Source organism: Biomphalaria glabrata, unplaced genomic scaffold, assembly GCF_947242115.1.
Source record: "Biomphalaria glabrata unplaced genomic scaffold, xgBioGlab47.1 scaffold_20, whole genome shotgun sequence".
Taxonomy (NCBI): domain Eukaryota; kingdom Metazoa; phylum Mollusca; class Gastropoda; family Planorbidae; genus Biomphalaria; species Biomphalaria glabrata.
This window is the reverse complement of record NW_026602928.1, coordinates 201,057-226,185: the sequence shown is the minus strand read 5'-3', so window position 1 is coordinate 226,185 and position 25,129 is coordinate 201,057. Positions and strand designations below refer to the sequence as shown.

Sequence of the window (25,129 nt, the reverse complement as noted above, 5' to 3'; positions counted from 1 at the left end):
AAAGCAACACCAAGTATGCAACGACATCTCCAACCATTAATAACCTTGACCTTGTGCTAGTACACGTAGGGTAAAGAATAAGGCCACCAGACGTCTGCACACCCACGCAGACAACTCTTTCTACCTGTCATGTCTGAGTGTCAAGTTTTAGTGTCGTCGCTAGGGGTGGGGGAGTTAGAATATCCAATCAGAGACGAGATAACAAGTTTATAATAAATGTCTTTAAAAACATAAATAAAAAAAATCGGCTCATAATTTATGGCTGTGTACCAATCAATGATTGTAAATAGCCTACTAGGTAATGTACCAATCAATAATTCGTATCTTTCTTATCTTATCTAATACAGACGTTGCTTCAAAAAAGAGGATGATTACACAATTGTTGGTAATCAGTATTGTAGCAATGAATCAGTGTTAGTAATTAACAATATACCAGTCAGTGATTGTAGGTAAAAGATTATTTGATTTGGAATAGTTTATTTTGATTTGATTTGGAATAGTTTATTTTGGGAAAGGGGGCGATATGGTATAACCATTACTTTTCTTTTGAAGCTACGGCGTACCGGCAACTTTTTCAATGTGGGCGAAAAATTGCTTTTCTTGTATTTTAACGTTTATTATTAATTTATAAATAGTTAAAAGTAAGGCAATCCATCACTGAGTGCCGGCATCTAGTTTCTTTTTACAAAAATAAAAACCACTGGGTCAGACCATTAACTTATTGGCACGAGTCGCCGTGGTCCATATTAAATCACGATGTTTTGCACTGAGACAACTTCTGCACTGATCGCGAAGGACCCGCTCGGGAAAGACCGTGACCTCCGTGTCACGTTGGCTGTGGAAAGACAGCCTTATGAACTCTCCGTGACTTATGCCTTCTTCGATGTAGCGCAACCAGAAAAAAAAAATCTCAAGCTTAGATTACTTCATAGACGGTTGTGATGGTAGACTGGCAGACGTCTGTGGCGCGGGAAGACCTGTAACACTAAGACGGAACTGTTCGATGGGTCAACCGAACTGGACACTTCGTAACAGTATAAATGTCAGTTGGTCGACACAGGTGAACGTGGGTGGGTGCACTATGAGCTACAACCCCAGCTCCATTTTGTTTTATCCGCTCTAAAAACTCCAAAAGAGGGGGGGGGGGATAAATACCTGTGTGGTGAAGCACTTAGCTTCCTATGGTTCTCAGCAAGAATTTCTGAAGACTGGTATTTTTAATTTCGTGATAATTATGACGCCTGTGTCTACACAACTCTAATGGGTACCTGGCATTAATGGGGCGGGGTAAAGGAGGTTGGTCGTTGTGCTAGCCACATGACACTATCGTTAAGCGTTGGCTTTTTAAACAGACAGGGCCGGATTAAAATGCGTCCAGGCCCCGGGGCAGGATTTTGTCCCATACACTTTTTCGAAAAGCTTTAAAAAGACTTATATGATAATTATGAATAACAATACCGGTACTTAAATCCGGAGCTATATTTACATATTATTATTATTATTAAAGACTCAAGAGCATGCAACAAGCGGGCACTTGTTAATCACGACAATGTTGCCAACCGACTTAAGATTGTGGTGGCTAAAATACAAATAGAATGTTTGACCAAAAAAAAAAAGTTCAGACCCGTCATAATTCGGTAATATTTTTCTTTTTTTTATAGAGGCTGTAGCCCGGCATGATCTCACTTAAATCCGGCCCTAAAAACAATGGCTTTTACATCATCTGACCTACAAATGGTGAGGTCTGAAAAGATACTTTTTTTAATACCGGTACTAAAAACAAGGGAGAGAAAGCATGTTTGCTTTCATTGAGTAGTTCCACAAATTCAGTTTTAAAAAAAAAAGTCTAATTATGCTTCCTACATGTTTTACTTGTGTTTATTTCCCCATTATTATAACATGTAGTTGATACAAGTTTAGACCTGACCCTGAATTCTGAGATCCAGCTAGGCGCCCACAATCTCGGGGACTTTAAACCAGTCGTGCAGACCGACCTCCGTCTCTATTTCGTAGTGTTGACCACCCGCGCCCTTTTTTTTTCGCCGCACACAAATGAAGAGATGGGGCGAGAATGGATAAGTAGGCCTATTGCAACAGTGGGCATCTGTTCATTAACAGCACATCAATCTCTGGTCAGGTGTGTTGTGGGGTCACGGAGGTCACGGTTGTGGCAGCGAGCAGTGAGAAAAGATTACATCATACGAGATCACCAGCTGCTTGCTTCATAGTAACTTTATACATACTCATCTCTTTGCCTTTGATTCCGAAGATTGTGTGACTAAAGATGAATGCCCCATTTAACGTGGCAAAGCAGACCCAATTGCGACCTGCATATTTTGCCACAACTTATGCATAAAAAGCAGGTTCTCTGAGGCCTACGTTCTTTTTTTTTTTTCGTCGACTGCGCCTGTCTTATCTGATGAATTACAGACGTTACTTCAAAGGAAAATTGCGGCCTTTGAGAATCCAGTTATCTAGTTAATTAGTGATTTAGTATTTTCCAAGTCATTGCTTTTCCTGGCTGATTCAGACAACCCATTCCATGCTCTAATAGCACCATTGAAGAAGGAGCACTTGTACACATTTGTCCTAGCACGTGGAACAAGTAATGTGCTTTACCCTGCTGTCTTTCTGAGTATTTTATTTTGTTTTCAGAAAACTTTAAGACTAGATAATTTTTATTGATCCAATCAAATGGAAATTGTTTGTCTAGAACTGTCTTTGTCTTTGACCACCTCAAGTAACTACTGTAACAATAACAATATAGATGCAAATGCGAACACCATTCACACACGGAACACATACACCCTAACAACCAGCGCTTTAGAAGTTAGACTTCTATCGACTTCACAACCAGCGTTTTATAAATTAGACTTCTATTGACTTCACAACCAGCGTTTTAAAAGTTAGACTTGTATGGACTTCTCGATGAAGACAGATGACCTTTCGTGTTTGTAAATTATGGTACAGCTAGTGTCATGTAGTATTGCTACTTTACTTTTTAACCTTCTGAGTGATTTTGATCATTGTGCTACTCTAATCAAATGTATTCTTTTCTGGCAGTTGTTTTTCTCTGTCACCTCGATCAAAATGGCGCCTCATTTGATCTTTATAGCGCATGGGGGAGGGGGTGGGTCTCTGTTACGCCATCCTTCATTACGCTTAATTTAAAGATTGCATTTGGCATGCAATCATTCCAATACACAATACTCATATATAATAGAATAATTTTGGGATTAATTTCCAATTGAATGAATAATACGTGAGGTAGATTTAGCAAATTTTATAACTAAGTGCTTACAAAAAATAATTCCATTAGGAAAATAAGAGTTTAGATTTCAACAGTAGAAAGGTGGAAGAAATTGGTGTTAATATAAAGGCCTATAGGTCTGTGATTTGTCTCAATTTTGAAAGAAAAAAATATATCACGAGATTTTTTAATTAGGAATCACTAAGTGCGCAAACAATTCCCGAAATTCGCAAAGTAGGCCTACTTGAATTTTATCTAGTGATCTTAATCTTCGCACATTTTAAGAATTTTTAATTGAAGTAGAGCGAGAGAGAGTGTGTGTGTATCTATGATGCAGATATTCTGCTCTATGACAAAGTTCGTTGGTTATAGAGAGAAACATTTTAATCTACAATTTTTACCGATTAAAAAAAAACATCTTATTATTCACTATTCACTGTGCAGAGATAACGAACGATCTGTAGATGACAGCTCTTTTATTTTTATTACGAACATGTAATGCTAATTTAAAAAAGATCAACAACGTCATAAACATAGTCAATATTTGATGGAATGGTTATTAATTATTTACGATGGGGGATTATTTACGAGGATGGTCGTGCGGTATGCGCGCTGGACTGTCGTTCGCGATGGTCCCGGGTTCAAACCCAGCCCGCTCCCCTCTCCCGTCGCCCTGAGGATGGTTTGGACTAGGAAGTAAATTATCTTCAACTCTGAATGAACATCCGAAACATGTAAAACATTTTACAAACAAACATAATAATTTAGTGAAAAAAAAGGACATGTTATTACGCAATCCTTTGTGTAATCTAACCATCGAATTTGTCGGCACATCTGGGAAGCGTGGTCGAGAGACTAAGAACGCTTGAACTTAACTTTGCTTGGCTACCTATAAAAGGGGCTCGAGGTTCGACACCCGACTCGAGCAGTTAACAAACAAAAAATGTAGGCTCAAGGCCATTACAAACTTTAACAGGAGAGCTAAAATGACACAAACTAATCTAAATAAAAAGTTTTAAACAGATATGTCTTATTAATGTTCTTCTTGAATTTAGTGTAGCATGTCTGTCTGAGATCAATGGGGAGTGAGTTCCAAACCTTTGATCCGTGCACAGAAATTGCCCGCAGACCGTAGCTTGTGAGGAAGTTATAGTTCTAACATGTGTTGCCTATAGGTAAATCCGGCCCTGGTATAATACTAAGTTTAATTTGATGTAGGCCCCCCAACCTAAGACAAAGGTAACGGTAGTCGCGAGATTGTACTTTAAATCCTAATTATTTCAAATAAAAGTGTCTCCAGGGCTACTAACTCTGATCAAACTTCAATTTTGTATTGTTTATATTTCTCTCTTTTGGATGACGAGTTTGCCCACCACTGGTTAGTATATTGTGTGTATGTGTATTGAGGGGTCACGGGTCAGAGTAATTTAAGCGATCTATTGTGTCATAGCAACTAAACGTCGAAGTGTGGGTCTATCTAGTTCCGGATGTAACAAATGCACGTCTTGGATAAACTGGCCAATCCCAATCTATTAGACCTAATCTCGGTCAAGTTTTGACACAGAAGCCTATTGGTCACGTGCGGTCGAAGTGAATAGAGCTCAGTGTGTTGCCAGCATTCAAATGAAATGGGACGCTCCTATGAGGCTAATCCTATCTATTGCCTATCTCGTTATGTCCCTTGTGTCTAATCTTCGGTTCCAGGTATGTTTGCAGTGTCTTCTAGATCTAATTTAAATTTAGTAATGCCATCTTATTATCTAGTCAATATTTACTTGCTTTGGCAACTAACTCTTTATCAACTTTATGGTAATTCTTTCAAAGATTAAATAACTTTTATAACATGATTAATTTATGTCTAGATTCTAGAGATGTATAGGCTATAGACTATAATATGGATTATAGATATAGACTATTCACTCTTATAGGGAATATAGGCCTTTTAGATAAAGTAAATTTGCTTACGTCACGATAACGATAACCGGCTCATCTGTATCTAGATCTAGAGACTCTTAGTATCTAGAAGTCTAGATAGATCTAGCTCTAATCTAGATTGAGATTCTAGTGGTCTATAAGCCTAGATCTACATATTTATTACTATATATTTCTAGGCTAAAGATCTATATATATATATGGAGGCGCAGCGGCTGAGCCGTAAAGCGCTTGCCTTCTGAACCTGGGGTCCCGGGTTTGAATCCCAGTGAAGGCTGGGATTTTTATATCGGGATCCTTGGGCGCCTCTGAGTCCATCCAGCTCTAATGGGTACCTGACATTAGTTGGGCTTGCCCCAGATACCAGGATGTCAGGGCGAAATATTTTAGAGCCACTAATCTAAAAACACTATTTAATAATGTCGACCCTGGGAAGGTACTGGGCTTTATTCGGGAAGTGGGGCTATCTACGAAGATGTGATTTCTGAATTTGTGAACATGCACTATTTACATTAGATTTTTACCAAATATCTAAATTTTTACTACCTTTACTATTTTAACTGTGAATAGACCTTGATTTTAATTATATGACTGTATAGAATCTGGCCCTTGTTGTTTAGAGAGAGAGAGTAGTCCGTAAGGGACTGCAGGCACGACATGGCCTAAATTGTGCCGATGTGCCTCAAATCAAAAATCAAATCATCAACATTAGTTGGGGAAAAGTAAAGGCGGTTGGTCGTTGTGCTGGCCACATGACACCCTCGTTAACCGTAGGCCACAGAATCAGATGACCTTTACATCATCTGCCCTATAGACCACAAGGTCTAAAAGGGGAACTTTACTTTATATATATATATATATATATATATATATATATAGAGAGAGAGAGAATTCTAGATCTAGTAAACATCTAACTACTGTTGTGTTATTGTTACCTGCATCAAGTGTATCCTAGGCCAGTCTTACTTTGTACTTATCATATTTGTGAAAAGAAAATGCTGCCTTAATAACATAACTAGTTACTTAGTTTAGATTTTAGGTCTTAAGTTGTTCATTTGTGTCGAAATATGCATTGACGACTTGGTCTGCATAGCCATGTGAAATACTGCAGGCCTACTCATCCATAATCTTTGTATTAAAGATGGTGTCACTCATCCATAATCTTTGTATTAAAGATGGTGTTACTCATCCATAATCTTTGTATTAAAGATGGTGTTACTCATCCATAATCTTTGTATTAAAGATGGTGTCACTCATCCATAATTTTTGTATTAAAGATGGTGTCACTCATCCATAATAATCTTTGTTTTAAAGATGGTATCACTCATCCATAATCTTTGTATTAAAGATGGTGTCATTCATCCATAATCTTTGTATTAAAGACTGTCTGCTTATCCATAACCTTCACAGTCCTTTGTATTAAAGATGGTGCCTTATTATGCTAGAAATGTAACTTAGATCTAGTGGGAAGCGTGGTTGAGAGACTAAGTGTGCTTGACCTTGTCTTGTCTTGGCTACTTAGAAGGGGGCTCGAAGTTCGACACCCGACTCGGGCAGAGTTGCGCTTACTGAGCGCCTAAAGGCAGCACGGAAAACCAATTCCTAGATACCCCCCCCCCCCCCCCCCCCAACTGGTCCACAAATAAGATTGGACCAAAGCGCTCTGAGCATGCTATAGGCATGAAAGTAGCGCTATATAAAAGCTATAATAATAGTGTTTAAAAAATTTAGCAACCAATTATATTTTAAACAGGAGTGTTGTAATGAATAGTTTTTAACTTTTCTTTTTAGATCAAAACACAGATCTCTTTCTTTGTAATATAAAAAGGGAACATCATACAGATTGCTAGAAATTATTGCCTCTGAGAAGCAGACAGTAAATAAAAACGCTAAAAAAATTGGTGTATCAAGGATGCCGGCATTCTTTAAGGCAAGTAGTCATTGACAAAGGTAGAATTTAACAATTTTGAATTTAATTTCATTGTCATAAAATTTTCCTAATAAGCAAGGGCAAGCTATTAAACCACTGATTTAGCAAAGCAAATATCTGTAAGTTTCATTCTTTTTTTGTGTGTTGCTTTATCTTTTGTGTTATTGCATGCAAATTGAGCATGTTTTTAATTGAAGTTATTTAAAGAATAATTATGTTAATTAATAACTCATTAAGCTTCATATAGTTTTTATAGATCTATTTTTAATAGTTAAGTTGAAATTTTATCTTCAAAAAAACTTAACAACTCTGATTTCATAGTCCAATGTTTTATTTATTCATTATCATAATTAAATTTGTGAACATTTTCAGATCAATGTCTAGTTATCAGATGATTATAACCATCACTTGTGAGGAACTGGTCAGAAGTTAAAACATGTGTAAAGTGTTATGCTACAAAGTGTTATTTAAGGTAAGTAATCCATTCATTGTGATTTATGCATTTTTCATTTAAATTCATTGTTTCATTTGAAGTATGCTAATTAGGAACAGGAAAGCTGTGGAACTACTGATCTAGCAAGTTGTTTTTTTTTTGTTTTTTTTTTAATGTTTCAGTTATGTTCTTTGTTTTTTTTTTTTTGCATGCAATTTGAGAATATATTTTTAATGTTTATATAACATTTAAAGAATAATTTTCTGATTTTATAGAACATTTTGTAATTAAAAATATATGCATAACAATGGTTGAATTTCATAATGCTTGATGTGCATTTCGAAATAATGAATTCAAACTTTTTTTTGTTAGCCAAAGTTTCAACACAAGCTTCATATCACATTAAAAATGTTCAGAACGAGATATTAAGGTGTACAGCCTTGTGAGCGAAGTGAAGGACAGTTGACAGATTGTGTGTGTTGCCCCAGCAGTTCAACAAAGGAACAGGTGAGGGTGTTGTGATGGAAAGTAGTGAAGATAAGATGATCAATTTTTTTTTTCCAAAGACATTGCTTCAAATGCTATAATTTATGTAATTTAGACTTAAGTTTCTTTTGATGCTTGCTTAATAAAGAATAGGCAGGCAGTTGGTATATATAGATATTGAGCAGCACAGTAAGTAATAGTATAGTTTTTTTGACTTTGTACTGCATGCTAATTAAACTTGTTTTTAATATTAACATAACACTTTGTATATTTTTCTGTTATCTTAGTTTTTGGAAACTAGTTTTAAATATATGCATATTAGAAAAGCCTGATTATGATTGATGTATTATTTATGAGATAGGTAAACTCAGGTTTAGCCTTACTAACTTGGTAATAAAATCAATATCTTCAAAATAAACTCTTTCTCTTTGCAGTCATAACATCCATATTCTCATATTTTATAACATTTTCAGTTCCAAATGCAGTTTACAGCCAAGTGATCTAGAAATGGGATCTAGATTATGAGAACTATGACTAAGAGACATCTGAGAAATAAAAAGCACCTATAATCAGAATTGTAGCAAGCTTGTACCATATTTCTCTTTTTAAGGCAAGTGGTTCTTTCCAATGTTACATTTAACTACTTTAATTTAATTCATTTCTTTTCATGAATGTTAAATAAGAACCAGTTTCTTACTACAGACCTATCAAAGCAAGTATATTTTTTTTCTATGTATTTATATATTTTAATTGCATTTTTCTTTTTTTTTTTTTTTTTATTGCATGCTAATTGAAAATGTTTTAAATATTTTCCTAACAATTTAAGAATATTTGTTTTCTGTTATCTCTTAGCCTTATGGTAATTAGTTTCAAATGTATACATAACAACTTTAATAAATTTTCTTCACTTTAACATTTAAAGAGCTAGATCCAATTGGGGATTATCTCATTATGAAGCTTAGTCAAAATCCCAGTATCTTCACTAAGACTTTTAAATAGCAATTTTTTATTAGATGCCATTTATTTGTTTAAATGCTCAGCTACTTGATATCTGGTTGAATTCAAATGATAATAATTGCATCTTAATGTGTAATTATACAATTATTTATTTACCTTGTAGTTGTTTTTTTAATCAGTTCAAGACGTTGAGTATTGATTACTAATCAACTACTAGCCTGGAAGATAAAAGCCAAAGCTGTAAACAGACAGGTCAGGTAAATATATGAATGAAGAAATTAAATCTAGAAGTAAACATCATGGGAAGTCTAATTATAGGGCAAGTATTTTTCCTTCATATCTTATTTAACATAGTCAAACCATGCAATACTTATAGGCTTAACTATTGTTTTCATAGAAACAATGTTATTTTAAATATCATGAGATAGTGTATTTAAGAGATATTGTAGTTCAAGTTTCCATATTTAATCAGCTTAACAAGTGCACATTCTCTGCTGCCAACAGTACCAATTTGTCATCCAAGCAACAAATATTCCTTGGTAATCTGCTATCAGATGACAGTTATCTCTTTGGCATTTTTATGAATTAAAGCTTTCAAAGCCAAAGTAAGACTTATTTTTTTCTTTTCTTTAACTGCTAATTCTAAAATAATTTATCATTGCATGTTAAAAATAACTTGTTATACATTTTTCTCTGTTTTTGGTCAAGCTTCAGATTTGCTTAGCATATTCCTGTACTACATATCAACAAATGTTTGATGGTTTGTCTGGTTCATCTCTTAACACTATGAAGATGGCTACACTGTGAGTACAAAGTTTTAATTTCATTCAAATCACATTTTACAAAAAAGATAATGGAAATTAAATTAAATATATTATTTTACTATTATTATATAACAATGTTATTTTAATATCATGAGATAGTGTATTTTAAGAGAGATTCTAATTCAGTATATGATGTTTCCATATTTCAGAATCTTAACAAGAAAACATTCTGTTGCCAACAGTACCAATTTGTCATCCTATCCAAGCAACTACTATTCCTTGGTAATCTGCTATCAGATGATTACAGTTTTCTCTTTGGCATTTGTATGAATTAAAGCTTTCAAAGCCAAAGTAAGACATTTTTTTTCTTCAACAGTTAATTCAGAAACAATTTATTCAAATTTTTTAAACATTATTCTGAACTATTTTCTGTGTTTTGGTCAAGCCTTAGATTTGGTTAGCATAACCCTGATCTGCATATCAACAAATGTCTAATGGTCTGTCTGGTTCATTTCTCAAGACTATGAAGATGGCTACACAGTGAGTACAAAGTTTTATTTTCATTCACCAAACAAATTTTACAAAAGAAGAAAATATTAAAAGCTATAGGTATTTATTTTGTTAGATAACTATCTTTGTTATTTGATGCATTACTTAGCCTTGGACAATGCATCATCATAACTAATATAATATTAAAAGGCATTTATTAATTTACCTAATTTAGGTCAATCAAATAAGATTATGTAATCACAAACTGTTTTCAGGGTATCAGCTATCAGCAGTGCACCCCTATGATACACAAGTCTTCATTGCCAAGTCACTCTGCCAAACAGTGTGTACACCTTTCTTGCATTGGTAGTGACCCACTTTACTGTCATGAGTCTGGATATGTCAGGCCAAGGAGATCAAGTTTGTGTCCAAGGTTACTTAGTTAATTCTCTAAGAACAATAGGTGAGTTGAATTCTAGTGTACCAGTCAAATATCTTAAAGCAAAGTAAAAAAAAAAAATAATTTTAAAAGCATATAAAAATCTGTTATAAAAACATAAAATGTTAGTTTTAGAGTACTAGTTTTAGAGTACTCGTTTCAGACCAAGTGATCATGGGTCAGATAGTGTCAAGCTCAACTGTTTCTATGGCCATTGGTTAACCATGGGTTGTTTGGCCAGCAAATTTTCAAACATTGCTCTAGTTTTAGGTTTATAATCTACATGTTTTCTTCTAAAGTTAACAAATTAGGACCAAAATGTGAACTTTTAATAAGGTGGTGTAGTTGCAACCACACAAGAGCTGCTTCACATTTACTGTTTGAATGGTGCATACATTTTTATAATAACTTACCTTCTGATTTGTAAGATTGATATTTTATTAATATATATATATATATTATATAAAGCAGAATGTTTGGCGTATGTATGTATGTATGTTCCAGTATAGAAATAAAAACTTGATAAAACTTGGCAGAAATGTTCCTTGGGTACCAACTTAGACCATAGTGTATGTATTGTGGCCCTAAAACAAACTTAAGACCATCAAAAAAAAAAAAAAAGACCAGCTCTATTACAGCTATAGTATTTTATGGATCTAGGCGATGTTTACAATGTTGACATGAGAAAAGATCGAAAGGATTTAGATCTAGATCTAATTTTTAGAACTAAACTTTGCACTTATTATTTTTTTTTTTTTTGACACATGAAAATACAAAATATAGTTTATTTATTTCATTATTTAATAAAATTAACCTTCAAATTTGTGTTACAAAATCATTTTTACATTAGTTCGTTATAGTCTATGCCTAGGTCTAAAACTCTTATTGAACTCTAAGATGATAAAACTTTTTTTTGCAAAGATAGTTTTATGCTTTAACACATGAACATACTAATTATAGTCCATTCATTTCATATTTTAATCAAAGTAACATTTAAATTTTTTTAATACATTCGTTCGCTGTTCGCTAAAGCTGCGTAGCCGTGTTGAGATAGGCCTATATTCATTCATGAAAAAAGTTCATGCATGCGCAGCACAGAATGAACTCTATAAAAGCCAATTTTTAACTCTAGATTAGTCTAGATCTAGATCTTTGTCTACCTCAAGATCTACTTTATACTTTAACACATGAACATACAAAATTAAGTCTATTCATTTCAAATTTTAATCAAATATATGTAGGCCTACAAGCAAATGTTTTAATTTGAAAAAATGGATTTAAGTAGATTAGCTATTTTGATTTGATGGCTTCATTCATACTATTTTTACATTTACACATTCGCTTTATTTATTACATTATTATTTCGTTTAAATGTTTTAAAAACACTATATCGACAGTAATAAGCAAATAAAGACCTGCAGGTCGCTGGTAAAATATATCTAGTATATATATATATATTAATACACTTGGGCAAGGGCTATTACTGTTTCCTTTTTTTTTTTTTAGATTGACATTTTTCTTTCAATTTGTAAATTTGCTTCAACATTCAAGTTTTTTTTTTTTAAAGACAGACTCTACATGCTACTGATCTGGAGGTTAGTGGCTCAATCATTGTGCACTGATTCTTCACTGATGCCTTGATTCTCCACTGTCAACTTTATTGTCATAAAGTTTATCTAGTGATCTACATATCAAGGTAATAAATATTTTTTTACACTATAACCCAAGAGCTTTTGCTTTAAGATGCATTGTTTTTACAATAGGAGCCTAATTCTGATGTATTTTTTTAGGACCCTAGCAATAGTTTCTTAAACTTTCAGACAATAAGAGCTAGTTTAGAACCAAAACACAAAACTTAAGCCAGATCTGTATAGTCTTTTGTTTTTCTAAAAATATTTTAAATAAAAGTCTAGATAGGGTAGCTTATAAGGCCTACTTGTGAAATTAGATATTTTTAAAATGTGTACTTATACTTTTGATATTTGAAGTATTTTAAAACTAGCTATATTTTTCTATTTATGTAATTTATTTATTTTGTTTGTATTATTTACTTATTTATTTATTTATTTAATTATTATTTTTAAAAAAAATTAGTTACCTCCTTTTGTTTAATTGGATAGCATTTCAAAACCTAAAAGATGGAGCTTTTGGGTTAAAAACACAAATTAATGAACTCACATTAGACTGCATTACTTCCTAAAAATTTAAAATAAGCAATTTGCTTCATTCTTCGTGGCACATTTATGTATATAGCCAAATGAAAAGTTGAATGTGATTTTCTTATTTAAAAAAATGTTCCCCTTTCAGACCTTGCGATCTATAGGAAGGATGATGTAAAGGTCATGTTTTGTGGCCCACAGTTAACCAGGGTGTCATGTGGCCAGCTCAACAACCAACCGCCTTAACTTTCCCCAACTAATGCAGGTACCCATTAGAGTTGGGTAGAATCTTGACGTACCCAAAGGTCCCAAAATTTAAAATATCAGGATTCAAACCTGGGACTTCAACTTTATAAGCTAAGTGTGTTACCGCTCAACCACTATACCTCCTATCAAAGAGAGATACATAAAAAAATTGACATTAAAATACCATGAAGTCTCATAAACCTTTTCTATTTTTCCATCACACAGTGAGATAGTATGACTATTATTTGAAAACAAAATGACCATCACTAAAAACACATTCTTTTTAAACATTAGGTCTGAGACAGAAAAAGCTCTTCTTGAATGAAAAGAAATTTTATCAATATTGCATTTAAAGGTTATGCATTTAAATGTGATGTATTTGTTAAACAGTGCATTTTTCTTATCTCACTTATAGACTAAATGGTCAATTAAACATGAGGTCAAGGAAAAAGGATGAACATTTCAAGGCTACAGAAGGAACATTAAACGTCTCTCTCACTGTGAAAAGATTCTACCGATCTACAAATGATCAACATGTTTTATCTTAAGTTCGTCTGCCATTTCTTCAAATGGAGCCATATTAAGAATAAGGTAAGAAATATTCTTATACTTCACAGCATTTATTTTTTTGTAAAGTGATGATCCTGCATTAGTTGTATGTTGTTTGTGTATGTTACTTTAAATATCCTGCATTAGTTTTATGTTGTATGTGCATGATAATTTAAATATCCTGCATTAGTTGTATGTTGTATGTGCATGATACTTTAAATATCCTGCATTAGTTGTATATGTATGCATGGTTCCTGTATTTGTTTTGTATATTATGATGTCAGTAATTACTTCACAAACACTTCACACACAACTTGTAAGTTCACCTGTCTAGTTAAAGAAATCTGTATTGTATTTGTTTTAGTAGTGTCTAGTTATGAAAGTAAACTGAATTTTCATTTGTTAAACTTAGTGATATACCATTTTAATTTCAGTTAAAATATGTGGATGTTCCTATTAAATTTTTCAGAAAAACTGCATTGCTCTGAAATAATTCCAACTGTATAAATGTAAATATATTTCAACAAATAATGGAATTGGATTCTTTGTCATTTGGATTAATTCAATAGTAATGTATTCTAAATATGGAATTCAAACACAAAAATGAAAAGTTGTGAATCACCATCAACTTTCACTTTGCCACTTGGAGATTGGGATGATTCAAGTTACTGGAGATTGGGATGATTAAAGTTACTATTGTAGCAACTATGTGTTAATGTGCATGATCTTAACACCCCAGTACTTAATTGGACAAAAAAAAAAGGATCTCCAATTCACAGTGATATGTACTATTGCATAAACAAGTTGACTTGACTTCATGTAGATCTTTAACTAAATAAACTGTTTCAATTCTTCAGTGTGTGATAGTGTGAAAAAAAACATTTATGGTTTCTTGTGATTATGTGCAATATAATGACATATTAAGTTGACTTGAATACTCTTAAAATGTTTCATTTCTAAGGTGTGGAAAAATGTGCATTATATTTTCATGTTGGGAGTTAATGTGAAAACAAAAATCTACTATTCCATGTGATACAATTGCATGCCCATTCAATGAACAATCAGTATGAACGTTTCCACCAAAGGAAATGTTGCTGTCATGATGCATCTATTTATTTGGCTCCAGATATTCAACTGATGCACATTCGCAAAACAAATGTAAAAAAAAAAGATTTAATCCATTACATATATATAATTGTGCAGGAACATTTGGGATTGTCATTTGTATCACACTCATCTCTCATTCATTGAGACTCTACACTTAATCTGGTGATCTAGATGTATTAGCAATTCACAGTGAAATCATTCTTTGAGTGCTTAAAAAAGAAATTCATACGGATGTATAACTGTGTTAGACGCCTTCATTTATATTCCAATTGAACGTTTGTAACAATAAATATAACAAAAAATGTGTGATAATTAGCAGGTCTTTGACCTCTGCACTTAATGTGGTGATCAAAATGTGTTTGCAATTCCCAGTGAAATCATTCTTTGAGTGCCTAAAAAGAAATTCATACGGATGTATACTGTGTTAGACGTCTTCATTTATATTCCGACTGAACGTTTGTAACAATAATTAAGTCACACTCAAGGAACATATGAACGTGTCCATCAAAGGAAATATCGCCGCTCGTGATGCAACGCACACTAATCAACATTTGCACTTGCAGACCAACTAAATAGTTGCGGAGAAAACACATTTAATTGATGACTTTACTATGTTTAGCTTAGGACTTTTCAAAAGCGAAGACTGGACTCTTTAGCCATCTTCGTGTTCATAGAAATGATTAATGGAGGACTTTTAAAATCGAAGACTGGACTCCTTAGCCATCTTCGTGTTTATAGGAATGATTAATGGAGGAATTTTAAAAGCAAAGACTGGACTCCTTAGCCATCTTCGTGTTCATAGGAATGATTAACGTAGGAATTTTAAAAGTGAAGACTGGGCTCTTTAGCCATCTTCATGTTAAAAGGATGTAGTTGAGGACTTTTTCAAAGAAGATCGGTCTCGGTGGCTATCTTTGTACTTGTAGGAAAGGATATTGTATTATGTTTTAAACATGAGGATTTTTAGCTGAGGACTAGATGTATTAATAGTCATCAATTGAATTGTTGATCCAAGACAAAATAGTTGGTTATGTCTGTGTGCATTTGTAGACAACCCAGCAGTGCACATCCTTTTTCTTGTTTTGCTTTTTTCACGTGCTACAATGCCTTGGACAAAGCATCATCATAACTTGGAATGTTTAAAGGCATTATAAAAATATCATAGAAGAATGAGTTTGTGAAATAACCGGTTATTTCAGTTCAGTTGAATAATAGTTGGGACATAATTAGTTGAGTGCAAGCTTTGAGGCTGATTCAACTCACTCGACATTAGTTGAGTGCGAAGTTTGTGAGGCTGATTCAGCCCTCAAACCGGATGCTTGTAGACCACCTTCAATAGCTTGAACACGACGTCATCACAAATATTGTTACAGTCAGTTCATCAAAATGAAGTTGTCGGTCGACAAGCTCAAAACAGGAGTCAGCCGAAAATGCAAGCCTGAAACTTTTTATTGGGCTCCAGCTATTCAACTGATGCACGTTTGCAAAACAAATGTTAAAAAAAAAAAGGATGAAAATAGAAGCCATCAGATGTATATGATTGTGCAGGAACAGTTGGGATTTGTGTCGTTTGTATCACGCTCATCTCTCATCCACTGAGACATTGTGAAGCGATGTAACCAGTGATGTTTCGAAACATCTCTATTTAATTGTGATGAGGATATCTACAAACGTGTGTGTACAAATGTGTGATAATTCGCAGATTTTTCATCTCTGCACTTAATGTGGTGATCAAAATGTATTTGCGATTCCCAGTGAAATCATTCTTTGAGTGCTTAAAAAAGAAATTCATAAGGATGTATAACTGTGTTAGACGTCTTCATTTATATTCCGATGGAAGGTTTGTAACAATAATTAAGTCACATTCAAGGAACATAAGAACCTGTCCATCAAAGGAAATATCGCCGCTCGTGATGCAACGCACACTAATCAACATTTGTACTTGCAGACCAACTAAATAGTTGCGGAGAAAACACATTTAATTGATGACTTTACTATGTTTAGCTTAGGACTTTTCAAAAGCGAAGACTGGACTCTTTAGCCATCTTCGTGTTTATAGGAATGATTAATGGAGGACTTTTAAAATCGAAGACTGGACTCCTTAGCCATCTTCGTGTTTATAGGAATGATTAATGGAGGAATTTTAAAAGCGAAGACTGGACTCCTTAGCCATCTTCGTGTTCATAGGAATGATTAACGTAGGAATTTTTAAAGTGAAGACTGGGCTCTTTAGCCATCTTCATGTTAAAAGGATGTAGTTGAGGACTTTTTCAAAGAAGATCGGTCTCGGTGGCCATCTTTGTACTTATAGGAAAGGATATTGTATTATGTTTTAAACATGAGGATTTTTAGCTGAGGACTAGATGTATTAATAGTCATCAATTGAATTGTTGATCCAAGACAAAATAGTTGGTTATGTCTGTGTGCATTTGTAGACAACCCAGCAGTGCACATCCTTTTTCTTGTTTTGCTTTTTTCACGTGCTACAATGCCTTGGACAAAGCATCATCATAACTTGGAATGTTTAAAGGCATTATAAAAATATCATAGAAGAATGAGTTTGTGAAATAACCGGTTATTTCAGTTCAGTTGAATAATAGTTGGGACATAATTAGTTGAGTGCAAGCTTTGAGGCTGATTCAACTCACTCGACATTAGTTGAGTGCGAAGTTTGTGAGGCTGATTCAGCCCTCAAACCGGATGCTTGTAGACCACCTTCAATAGCTTGAACACGACGTCATCACAAATATTGTTACAGTCAGTTCATCAAAATGAAGTTGTCGGTCGACAAGCTCAAAACAGGAGTCAGCCGAAAATGCAAGCCTGAAACTTTTTATTGGGCTCCAGCTATTCAACTGATGCACGTTTGCAAAACAAATGTTAAAAAAAAAAGGATGAAAATAGAAGCCATCAGATGTATATGATTGTGCAGGAACAGTTGGGATTTGTGTCATTTGTATCACGCTCATCTCTCATCCACTGAGACATTGTGAAGCGATGTAACCAGTGATGTTTCGAAACATCTCTATTTAATTGTGATGTGGATATCTACAAACCTTTGTGTACAAATGTGTGATAATTCGCAGATTTTTCATCTCTGCACTTAATGTGGTGATCAAAATGTATTTGCGATTCCCAGTGAAATCATTCTTTGAGTGCTTAAAAAAGAAATTCATAAGGATGTATAACTGTGTTAGACGTCTTCATTTATATTCCGACTGAAATGAACGTGTCCATCAAAGGAAATATCGCCGCTCGTGATGCAACGCACACTAATCAACATTTGCACTTGCAGACCAACTAAATAGTTGTGGAGAAAACACATTTAATTGATGACTTTACTATGTTTAGCTTAGGACTTTTCAAAAGCGAAGACTGGACTCTTTAGCCATCTTCGTGTTCATAGGAATGATTAATGGAGGACTTTTAAAATCGAAGACTGGACTCCTTAGCCATCTTCGTGTTTATAGGAATGATTAATGGAGGAATTTTAAAAGCGAAGACTGGACTCCTTAGCCATCTTCGTGTTCATAGGAATGATTAACGTAGGAATTTTAAAAGTGAAGACTGGGCTCTTTAGCCATCTTCATGTTAAAAGGATGTAGTTGAGGACTTTTTCAAAGAAGATCGGTCTCGGTGGCTATCTTTGTACTTGTAGGAAAGGATATTGTATTATGTTTTAAACATGAGGATTTTTAGCTGAGGACTAGATGTATTAATAGTCATCAATTGAATTGTTGATCCAAGACAAAATAGTTGGTTATGTCTGTGTGCATTTGTAGACAACCCAGCAGTGCACATCCTTTTTCTTGTTTTGCTTTTTTCACGTGCTACAATGCCTTGGACAAAGCATCATCATAACTTGGAATGTTTAAAGGCATTATAAAAATATCATAGAAGAATGAGTTTGTGAAATAACCGGTTATTTCAGTTCAGTTGAATAATAGTTGGGACATAATTAGTTGAGTGCAAGCTTTGAGGCTGATTCAACTCACTCGACATTAGTTGAGTGCGAAGTTTGTGAGGCTGATTCAGCCCTCAAACCGGATGCTTGTAGACCACCTTCAATAGCTTGAACACGACGTCATCACAAATATTGTTACAGTCAGTTCATCAAAATGAAGTTGTCGGTCGACAAGCTCAAAACAGGAGTCAGCCGAAAATGCAAGCCTGAAACTTTTTATTGGGCTCCAGCTATTCAACTGATGCACGTTTGCAAAACAAATGTTAAAAAAAAAAAGGATGAAAATAGAAGCCATCAGATGTATATGATTGTGCAGGAACAGTTGGGATTTGTGTCGTTTGTATCACGCTCATCTCTCATCCACTGAGACATTGTGAAGCGATGTAACCAGTGATGTTTCGAAACATCTCTATTTAATTGTGATGAGGATATCTACAAACGTGTGTGTACAAATGTGTGATAATTCGCAGATTTTTCATCTCTGCACTTAATGTGGTGATCAAAATGTATTTGCGATTCCCAGTGAAATCATTCTTTGAGTGCTTAAAAAAGAAATTCATAAGGATGTATAACTGTGTTAGACGTCTTCATTTATATTCCGATGGAAGGTTTGTAACAATAATTAAGTCACATTCAAGGAACATAAGAACCTGTCCATCAAAGGAAATATCGCCGCTCGTGATGCAACGCACACTAATCAACATTTGTACTTGCAGACCAACTAAATAGTTGCGGAGAAAACACATTTAATTGATGACTTTACTATGTTTAGCTTAGGACTTTTCAAAAGCGAAGACTGGACTCTTTAGCCATCTTCGTGTTTATAGGAATGATTAATGGAGGACTTTTAAAATCGAAGACTGGACTCCTTAGCCATCTTCGTGTTTATAGGAATGATTAATGGAGGAATTTTAAAAGCGAAGACTGGACTCCTTAGCCATCTTCGTGTTCATAGGAATGATTAACGTAGGAATTTTTAAAGTGAAGACTGGGCTCTTTAGCCATCTTCATGTTAAAAGGATGTAGTTGAGGACTTTTTCAAAGAAGATCGGTCTCGGTGGCCATCTTTGTACTTATAGGAAAGGATATTGTATTATGTTTTAAACATGAGGATTTTTAGCTGAGGACTAGATGTATTAATAGTCATCAATTGAATTGTTGATCCCAGACAAAATAGTTGGTTATGTCTGTGTGCATTTGTAGACAACCCAGCAGTGCACATCCTTTTTCTTGTTTTGCTTTTTTCACGTGCTACAATGCCTTGGACAAAGCATCATCATAACTTGGAATGTTTAAAGGCATTATAAAAATATCATAGAAGAATGAGTTTGTGAAATAACCGGTTATTTCAGTTCAGTTGAATAATAGTTGGGACATAATTAGTTGAGTGCAAGCTTTGAGGCTGATTCAACTCACTCGACATTAGTTGAGTGCGAAGTTTGTGAGGCTGATTCAGCCCTCAAACCGGATGCTTGTAGACCACCTTCAATAGCTTGAACACGACGTCATCACAAATATTGTTACAGTCAGTTCATCAAAATGAAGTTGTCGGTCGACAAGCTCAAAACAGGAGTCAGCCGAAAATGCAAGCCTGAAACTTTTTATTGGGCTCCAGCTATTCAACTGATGCACGTTTGCAAAACAAATGTTAAAAAAAAAAAGGATGAAAATAGAAGCCATCAGATGTATATGATTGTGCAGGAACAGTTGGGATTTTTGTCGTTTGTATCACGCTCATCTCTCATCCACTGAGACATTGTGAAGCGATGTAACCAGTGATGTTTCGACACATTTCTATTTAATTGTGATGAGGATATCTACAAACGTGTGTGTACAAATGTGTGATAATTCGCAGATTTTTCATCTCTGCACTTAATGTGGTGATCAAAATGTATTTGCGATTCCCAGTAAAATCATTCTTTGAGTGCTTAAAAAAGAAATTCATAAGGATGTATAACTGTGTTAGACGTCTTCATTTATATTCCGACTGAAATGAACGTGTCCATCAAAGGAAATATCGCCGCTCGTGATGCAACGCACACTAATCAACATTTGCACTTGCAGACCAACTAAATAGTTGTGGAGAAAACACATTTAATTGATGACTTTACTATGTTTAGCTTAGGACTTTTCAAAAGCGAAGACTGGACTCTTTAGCCATCTTCGTGTTCATAGGAATGATTAATGGAGGACTTTTAAAATCGAAGACTGGACTCCTTAGCCATCTTTGTGTTTATAGGAATGATTAATGGAGGAATTTTAAAAGCGAAGACTGGACTCCTTAGCCATCTTCGTGTTCATAGGAATGATTAACGTAGGAATTTTAAAAGTGAAGACTGGGCTCTTTAGCCATCTTCATGTTAAAAGGATGTAGTTGAGGACTTTTTCAAAGAAGATCGGTCTCGGTGGCTATCTTTGTACTTGTAGGAAAGGATATTGTATTATGTTTTAAACATGAGGATTTTTAGCTGAGGACTAGATGTATTAATAGTCATCAATTGAATTGTTGATCCAAGACAAAATAGTTGGTTATGTCTGTGTGCATTTGTAGACAACCCAGCAGTGCACATCCTTTTTCTTGTTTTGCTTTTTTCACGTGCTACAATGCCTTGGACAAAGCATCATCATAACTTGGAATGTTTAAAGGCATTATAAAAATATCATAGAAGAATGAGTTTGTGAAATAACCGGTTATTTCAGTTCAGTTGAATAATAGTTGGGACATAATTAGTTGAGTGCAAGCTTTGAGGCTGATTCAACTCACTCGACATTAGTTGAGTGCGAAGTTTGTGAGGCTGATTCAGCCCTCAAACCGGATGCTTGTAGACCACCTTCAATAGCTTGAACACGACGTCATCACAAATATTGTTACAGTCAGTTCATCAAAATGAAGTTGTCGGTCGACAAGCTCAAAACAGGAGTCAGCCGAAAATGCAAGCCTGAAACTTTTTATTGGGCTCCAGCTATTCAACTGATGCACGTTTGCAAAACAAATGTTAAAAAAAAAAAGGATGAAAATAGAAGCCATCAGATGTATATGATTGTGCAGGAACAGTTGGGATTTGTGTCGTTTGTATCACGCTCATCTCTCATCCACTGAGACATTGTGAAGCGATGTAACCAGTGATGTTTCGAAACATCTCTATTTAATTGTGATGAGGATATCTACAAACGTGTGTGTACAAATGTGTGATAATTCGCAGATTTTTCATCTCTGCACTTAATGTGGTGATCAAAATGTATTTGCGATTCCCAGTGAAATCATTCTTTGAGTGCTTAAAAAAGAAATTCATAAGGATGTATAACTGTGTTAGACGTCTTCATTTATATTCCGATGGAAGGTTTGTAACAATAATTAAGTCACATTCAAGGAACATAAGAACCTGTCCATCAAAGGAAATATCGCCGCTCGTGATGCAACGCACACTAATCAACATTTGTACTTGCAGACCAACTAAATAGTTGCGGAGAAAACACATTTAATTGATGACTTTACTATGTTTAGCTTAGGACTTTTCAAAAGCGAAGACTGGACTCTTTAGCCATCTTCGTGTTTATAGGAATGATTAATGGAGGACTTTTAAAATCGAAGACTGGACTCCTTAGCCATCTTCGTGTTTATAGGAATGATTAATGGAGGAATTTTAAAAGCGAAGACTGGACTCCTTAGCCATCTTCGTGTTCATAGGAATGATTAACGTAGGAATTTTTAAAGTGAAGACTGGGCTCTTTAGCCATCTTCATGTTAAAAGGATGTAGTTGAGGACTTTTTCAAAGAAGATCGGTCTCGGTGGCCATCTTTGTACTTATAGGAAAGGATATTGTATTATGTTTTAAACATGAGGATTTTTAGCTGAGGACTAGATGTATTAATAGTCATCAATTGAATTGTTGATCCCAGACAAAATAGTTGGTTATGTCTGTGTGCATTTGTAGACAACCCAGCAGTGCACATCCTTTTTCTTGTTTTGCTTTTTTCACGTGCTACAATGCCTTGGACAAAGCATCATCATAACTTGGAATGTTTAAAGGCATTATAAAAATATCATAGAAGAATGAGTTTGTGAAATAACCGGTTATTTCAGTTCAGTTGAATAATAGTTGGGACATAATTAGTTGAGTGCAAGCTTTGAGGCTGATTCAACTCACTCGACATTAGTTGAGTGCGAAGTTTGTGAGGCTGATTCAGCCCTCAAACCGGATGCTTGTAGACCACCTTCAATAGCTTGAACACGACGTCATCACAAATATTGTTACAGTCAGTTCATCAAAATGAAGTTGTCGGTCGACAAGCTCAAAACAGGAGTCAGCCGAAAATGCAAGCCTGAAACTTTTTATTGGGCTCCAGCTATTCAACTGATGCACGTTTGCAAAACAAATGTTAAAAAAAAAAGGATGAAAATAGAAGCCATCAGATGTATATGATTGTGCAGGAACAGTTGGGATTTGTGTAACATTTGGATGAGCTCATCTCTCATCCACTGAGACATTGTGAAGCGATGTAACCAGTGATGTTTCGAAACATCTCTATTTAATTGTGATGTGGATATCTACAAACCTTTGTGTACAAATGTGTGATAATTCGCAGATTTTTCATCTCTGCACTTAATGTGGTGATCAAAATGTATTTGCGATTCCCAGTGAAATCATTCTTTGAGTGCTTAAAAAAGAAATTCATAAGGATGTATAACTGTGTTAGACGTCTTCATTTATATTCCGACTGAAATGAACGTGTCCATCAAAGGAAATATCGCCGCTCGTGATGCAACGCACACTAATCAACATTTGCACTTGCAGACCAACTAAATAGTTGTGGAGAAAACACATTTAATTGATGACTTTACTATGTTTAGCTTAGGACTTTTCAAAAGCGAAGACTGGACTCTTTAGCCATCTTCGTGTTCATAGGAATGATTAATGGAGGACTTTTAAAATCGAAGACTGGACTCCTTAGCCATCTTCGTGTTTATAGGAATGATTAATGGAGGAATTTTAAAAGCGAAGACTGGACTCCTTAGCCATCTTCGTGTTCATAGGAATGATTAACGTAGGAATTTTAAAAGTGAAGACTGGGCTCTTTAGCCATCTTCATGTTAAAAGGATGTAGTTGAGGACTTTTTCAAAGAAGATCGGTCTCGGTGGCTATCTTTGTACTTGTAGGAAAGGATATTGTATTATGTTTTAAACATGAGGATTTTTAGCTGAGGACTAGATGTATTAATAGTCATCAATTGAATTGTTGATCCAAGACAAAATAGTTGGTTATGTCTGTGTGCATTTGTAGACAACCCAGCAGTGCACATCCTTTTTCTTGTTTTGCTTTTTTCACGTGCTACAATGCCTTGGACAAAGCATCATCATAACTTGGAATGTTTAAAGGCATTATAAAAATATCATAGAAGAATGAGTTTGTGAAATAACCGGTTATTTCAGTTCAGTTGAATAATAGTTGGGACATAATTAGTTGAGTGCAAGCTTTGAGGCTGATTCAACTCACTCGACATTAGTTGAGTGCGAAGTTTGTGAGGCTGATTCAGCCCTCAAACCGGATGCTTGTAGACCACCTTCAATAGCTTGAACACGACGTCATCACAAATATTGTTACAGTCAGTTCATCAAAATGAAGTTGTCGGTCGACAAGCTCAAAACAGGAGTCAGCCGAAAATGCAAGCCTGAAACTTTTTATTGGGCTCCAGCTATTCAACTGATGCACGTTTGCAAAACAAATGTTAAAAAAAAAAAGGATGAAAATAGAAGCCATCAGATGTATATGATTGTGCAGGAACAGTTGGGATTTGTGTCGTTTGTATCACGCTCATCTCTCATCCACTGAGACATTGTGAAGCGATGTAACCAGTGATGTTTCGAAACATCTCTATTTAATTGTGATGAGGATATCTACAAACGTGTGTGTACAAATGTGTGATAATTCGCAGATTTTTCATCTCTGCACTTAATGTGGTGATCAAAATGTATTTGCGATTCCCAGTGAAATCATTCTTTGAGTGCTTAAAAAAGAAATTCATAAGGATGTATAACTGTGTTAGACGACTTCATTTATATTCCGATGGAAGGTTTGTAACAATAATTAAGTCACATTCAAGGAACATAAGAACCTGTCCATCAAAGGAAATATCGCCGCTCGTGATGCAACGCACACTAATCAACATTTGTACTTGCAGACCAACTAAATAGTTGCGGAGAAAACACATTTAATTGATGACTTTACTATGTTTAGCTTAGGACTTTTCAAAAGCGAAGACTGGACTCTTTAGCCATCTTCGTGTTCATAGGAATGATTAATGGAGGACTTTTAAAATCGAAGACTGGACTCCTTAGCCATCTTCGTGTTTATAGGAATGATTAATGGAGGAATTTTAAAAGCGAAGACTGGACTCCTTAGCCATCTTCGTGTTCATAGGAA

The 25,129-nt window shown here is 34.8% G+C and overlaps 2 long non-coding RNA genes across 15 annotated transcripts in view; both read left to right on the top strand.

Annotated features, from left to right (window-relative positions):
• Nucleotides 1-7,478: 7,478 nt before the first annotated feature.
• Nucleotides 7,479-8,640, top strand: LOC129924127 (uncharacterized). Its single transcript, XR_008776060.1, has 3 exons — nucleotides 7,479-7,584; nucleotides 7,918-8,052; nucleotides 8,505-8,640. It is a non-coding gene; the product is annotated as an uncharacterized LOC129924127 (long non-coding RNA).
• A 528-nt stretch (nucleotides 8,641-9,168) lies between these two features.
• LOC129924126 (uncharacterized) overlaps nucleotides 9,169-25,129 on the top strand; it is a 29,665-nt gene continuing 13,704 nt past the window's right edge. For 8 of the 14 annotated variants that reach the window (XR_008776055.1, XR_008776051.1, XR_008776049.1 and 5 more), the window contains exons 1-7: nucleotides 9,171-9,593; nucleotides 9,697-9,791; nucleotides 9,962-10,103; nucleotides 10,198-10,292; nucleotides 10,517-10,704; nucleotides 12,248-12,376; nucleotides 13,501-13,676. This is a non-coding gene — a long non-coding RNA (uncharacterized LOC129924126). Of the gene's footprint in view, nucleotides 9,594-9,696; nucleotides 9,792-9,961; nucleotides 10,104-10,197; nucleotides 10,293-10,516; nucleotides 10,705-12,247; nucleotides 12,377-13,500; nucleotides 13,677-25,129 lie in introns of all 14 variants that reach the window. The other 6 variants (XR_008776058.1, XR_008776054.1, XR_008776053.1 and 3 more) reach the window with 6 other exon arrangements.